At 41.1% G+C, this 5304-nt stretch overlaps 1 protein-coding gene across 1 annotated transcript in view; it reads left to right on the top strand.

Moving 5' to 3' along the window:
• The first annotated feature begins 1121 nt into the window (after window positions 1–1121).
• The window catches only part of STX17 (syntaxin 17), a 95483-nt gene continuing 91300 nt past the window's right edge, over window positions 1122–5304 (top strand). The window contains exon 1 of the mRNA XM_007461644.1: window positions 1122–1132. The gene's annotated coding sequence lies outside the window, so the exon portion shown is untranslated. The remainder of the gene's footprint in view (window positions 1133–5304) is intronic.

Below are 5304 nucleotides of genomic sequence, written 5' to 3'. Positions count from 1 at the left end.
TATTGGCTAATACTTTAATTTTTCTCCTTAGAATTAAAATCTTACAAACACCTCATTCCTAGAGTAAAAGAAATCAGCACTCATTATACTCACAAAGAAAATCCAAAACCCTTAGCAGATTTTATGCTTTATTTTAGAAATTACCTTTCAAGGCAATTCTTACAGACCCCTAATATTCATTGGTCCACAATTTCTACCCCTACTCCCACTCCACTGGAAGACCCTAAGAGCCGAGTTTCCTTAGCTATGGCTTGAATATCCTTATGACTTCTAAAGATAATACCATCAATGGATACGTTCTGAGCAAGTCATCTGAATATTCACAAACGCGTATTAAAAAGGCTGGATCTGGAAGTCAGGCCATCCAGCGAGGAGGACTTGTGACCTGGACAGGGCTTCAAAGCCAACCAACTGCTTGTTCATTGGTATCAGCTGGAAGAACTTGAAAAGGGAATTAGGAAACCCAGTTGAAGTTCCAACTGTGTCACTACATGGCTGAACTGCTAGTGAGTCACTAGAACTCTTTCTTGAGGCTTAGCGTCATTATCTATAAAATTGGGATAAGGATACTGGCACTGGGTCAACACTGGTTCAACCCGTTTTTGGGAAAAAGCACAACTTGTCTAAGTTTCAGTTTCTGTGCCTGTTACAATTAAGACTTGTGCCGTCTACCTCAGAGGGGGGTGTAGATGGAGAAGGCACAACCTCTGTGAGCTTCAGTTTCTACAGGTGTAAAGAGGTAAGAACACCCGGCCAGCCCACCAATAAAATTCCTAGAAGAACAGAGGAAAATGGACAAAAAAGTTGCAAAATGTAGTGGGCTATACAGATGTGAATTGTCTCACACTTAAAACTCAACGAACAGACAGACTTAAAGAGTACTTGTGCGTCTCGTTCCTCTTGGCTTCCTTGTTACAACCCCACAACATAAATCAATACCACTTAGTAAGACGGTCCAGAGCGGCGACCGCGTCTGTACACACAGGAGCGCCAGCCACACCCCTCGAGGCCGGGACTGGGCGGGAGGGGGCGTGGCGCAGCCCAGCCCGCCTATCGCGACGCCCCGTCCCGTCGCGCCCGCGCCTGCGCCTGCGCCGTGCGTACCCACCGGCCTCGAACGTCCCGGCGGGAGGTAAGGGGATCGCGATAGGCCCCCACGGGGGCATAAGACCCTGGCTGGCGTCGTGGGCAGGGTGCCAGCCCCGCGCGCGGGAGGGGCGCCCCGCAGGAAGCAGGGCATCAGGTTGTAAGTGCGAACGCTCTGGGAGTTTCTCTCGGCTTGAAGAAGTGGTGGTTTCGGTTTTGGAGGTGCTTTCGAAGCGAGTATAGGGAGGCGGCCGACCAGGCGAGCTTGACGGCCTTCCGGGGTCTCAGGGTGGAAAAGTTTACTTCGTCTGCCCTGCGTGTGACGCACCGTGGGTCCTAGGTCATCAGGGTCGCCGGCGTCTCGGTCCGGAGAGGGGCCTGCGAACCCGTTCGGGGGCGGGGGTGGGGGGAGGTGGCGTTTGGTTTATGTGGCCCAGGTGCGCGGTGGGTGACGCTGCGAGGGATGACGCGAGGCTCGAGGGTGTTGAGGGGAGGTCCTGGGGCGCGAGGGGGGAGCCTCCTGTCAGCCATACCGGGGAGGGTGGTTCGCAGAAGGCCCCACGTCTGTCTCCCCTTTTTACAATTCGGAATCGGAGGCTCAGAGAGCAGACCGTACTGTAGGTAGGTCCGAGGGCCTTGACTTTTCTTTCCAAATTCAGTAACCCTTCCCCCAGTGAGAAACACGGGGCGACGTGCCTGAGGGAATTCGGTGCCCCAGGTGTGGGGAAATGTGGGAAGGTGTTCATAACCTTTTTGGAAGGGGGCGTTGCCAGCGATATTGGACTTTTCCTGAGAAATGGGGCTCTTCACTTATAAATAACCTTAAGTAATTTCGTTAATCTCCAAGTACTTTTTCCTTATTGGAAACGTGAGTAGTATGGTACTCAGCTGGTAATAGTTGTAAGCACTAAAGGTAGTTTGTAAAGCACCTGGCACCCGCCCCGCCCACCCCAAGTGTTAGTGCAGTGAATATGATTGCAATTCTTTGACCTCGAAATATTTGACCTGTCTTATGGGAAACATCAGTTTACACATTATTTTAAGAGACTTTTTATTTTGAAATATTTTACAATTACAGAAAAGTTACAAAAGTAGTACAGAGTTCTCTACAATTTCCTTTAATGTTAACATCTTACATAACTATAATGCAATTATCAAAAGTAAGAAATTAACTTCAGCACAACGCTGTTAACTAAATCACCAACTTTCTTCAGATTTCATCGTTTTTTATACTGAAGTCCTTTTTCTGTTCCACGATTCAATCTAAGATCCTACGTTGCATTTAGTTGGCATGGCTCCTTAGCCTTCTCCAATCTGTGACAACTTCTAAGTCTTTTCCTGTCTTTCATGACCGTTACACTTTGGAAGAGTCCTGGTTAGTTATTTTGTAGAGTGTCCTTCAATTGGGTTTTGTCTGATGTTTTCTCAAGATTAGATTAAGGTTGTGTACTTTTGTTGATACCACAGAAGTGTATATGCCCTTCTCAGTAGTTCATCATATGAGGGGTACATGATATGACACACTGCATTTGGTATTGCTCTTGATCACTTGATTAAGGTGGTATCTGCTGGGATTCTCTAATGTAAAGTAACTATTTTTCCTTTTGTAATTAATCAGTATCTTGGGGGAGAACTACTTTTAAACAATGCAAATATCCTGTTTCTCCTCAAACTTTAATTTGTTGATTTTAGCATCCATTGATGATCTTGCCTTCAGTAATTATTACTGTAATGTTCTAATAGTGGTTTTGTTTCCCTCATTCCTTCGTAATTTATTAATTGGAGTTTTTCTGTAAGGAAGGGCTGCATCTTCATCCCATTTATTTATTTATTGTTAATTTTTTGTATCTGTATGGACTCATTTATTTTTCTATTGGTTATTTTCCTACACTTTTGTTATTTGTTTTATGTCTCAAATTGTTCCAGTTTCGTCCATTTCAAGTTTTTTCAGGTTGCTTCCTGTGCCCTTTTTATAGGCTCTCATCCTTTTTTGAGAACTTCCTTGCTTTTTGGATGCTCCAAGCTTCTCTTGTATTTTCCCTGCCCTGGAATCCACCATTTCTCCAAAGACCCCTGCTTTCTTTGTTTGGAGAGTAGTATTTAAACACCAAGGATCTGGGTGCTAGGTGTGCTCATTGCTACTGGGTTATCATTACTTCCAGTGCCTGGCAAAAGACATCTTAGAAGCGTGTGTGTGTGTGAGTGTATGTATATATTTCTAGCTGTATATACAGTCGTCCCTTGGTATCCACAGAGAATGGTTCTAGGACCTGCAGTGGATAGCAAAACCCGAAGCCACTTAGGTCCCATAGTTGGCCCTTTGTATCTGCAGTTCCATATCCACGGATTCAACTAACTGTGGATCATGTAGTATTTATTGAAAAGATAGTATTTATTGAAAAAAATTCACTGTAAGTGGACCCTCTCAGTTCAAATCCATATTGTTCAAGGGTCAACTGTAAATCCATATATTTCATGGAGATACAGGCACACATATGTGTATATTCATGCATCTGCAAGGATTTATATTTATTTTTGTGTTTATCTGTATATATATATATATATACACACACACATGTATTTTAGATGTATGTCTGTGTACATATATATATATATATTTTTTTTTTTTTTTTTTCTAAACTAAAGTTTATCCTGATACTTCTGTTTCTAATATAGTACCACAAGGTTCATTCTAGTCTTGCCTCTTCCTTGTAACTTCTTTCTTCAACAGTGAGAAATCTGGCTTTGGTGTTCCACAAAATATTTCCTTATTTGTTCAGTCCTAGTATACACATAAAGTAATTTCAGGATTTCTAACCCATAGTCCTATGAGAAACAAATTTACTAACTAGAGTACAGTATAGTTGTGTGTAATTCTTTTTGTCTTTAGCCTTATAGTATCCAGTTTAGTATCTAGGATCCCATATCTAGACACTAGTATCGAGTATCCAGCATCTGTTTTCCAAAGTTACCTAGATTAGTTATTTTCTTCCCCTACTTCTTTCGTTGTGGTTATGTTGTTCATTTGTAATACAGTTAATTTTATTTTTTATAGTTTGTATTTCATTTTGGGTTCCTCCACATCTCGTTGTTTTTGTTTTTTAATATACAAAAATGCACCTTTTGTGGTGTACAGTTCTGTGAATTTTGATAAATGCATATAATTGTTTATCCACCACCATTGTCATGATACAAACAATTCTGTCGCCCCAAATATTCCATTACACTTGAAAAATAAAGTTAAAAGTAATACAACAACTTTACAGAAGTTTGAGAAATTAGGCATTTTTGTGTGTTTTCTCTTGTTTTTTTCATAGACATATTTTAAATAACTGTGATGTTAATGTAAATGTATTTTTTAATCCTATGTTTGAATTATATCAGAAATATTTCCCAGTTTCCTGACTTAAAAATCAAGAAATGCTGAAATATATTTTCAACTGATTATTTAATCACACTTTTAAACCACAATTTCTATATTGAATTACGACTTTCCCTTAATAGCTTATAAACGTTATTTGAGCTATTTTATGATCAGAGGCACTGTTGGATGACTTTGTTTCAGTCACATCATACTTTATGCAACTATTTGAATGCTGTGTTCCCTTCTTAGTTTTATATGGGTAATTTATTATAATTTTATAGAAATGGAAATGGTGGAGAGAAAAAAAAAACTCTCTAGAAGGAGACCAAGAGTTGGGAAAGTCTTGGGAGGGTCTTAGGCCAGAATGTCTTCCCCTAGAGATGGCCCTTGTGAGGCAGCAGGTTATTCCTTGAGCACAAAAAGCTGAGGGGCAGAGTCATGCACTCTGACCTGGAAATATTACTTTTTGAATTCAGAAAAGAGAGCTATCATCATAGCATAGGGGAGCAGTGAAAACAAGCCAAATAGTCAATAATTGGGGTTTGTCAAGTACACCATAAACTGATTAGTGGAAGAGAAGGCAGAATCATTTGAGTTGTATCTCAAATGATACACAAAGTTGAGAGGCAGATGGGATATAAAAGAGCATCTAGACAGAGGGAGCACCTTGCAAGCCAAAAGCAGAGGTTGGGTGATGATATTTCAGTAGGTTGGGTGGATGACTTATGAACATTTTATTTTCTTGTTCAGATAATAGGGAACTCTTAGACGTTTTTATTCAGAGGAGGAGCATGTTGCCTTTGGTGTTTTAGATATATTCTTTGGTGGTAATCTATGGGGAAAAATTGGAGAGG

Source organism: Lipotes vexillifer, unplaced genomic scaffold, assembly GCF_000442215.2.
Source record: "Lipotes vexillifer unplaced genomic scaffold, Lipotes_vexillifer_v1.1 scaffold809, whole genome shotgun sequence".
Lineage (NCBI taxonomy): Eukaryota > Metazoa > Chordata > Mammalia > Artiodactyla > Lipotidae > Lipotes > Lipotes vexillifer.
This window is presented reverse-complemented; position numbering and strand designations above follow the sequence as displayed.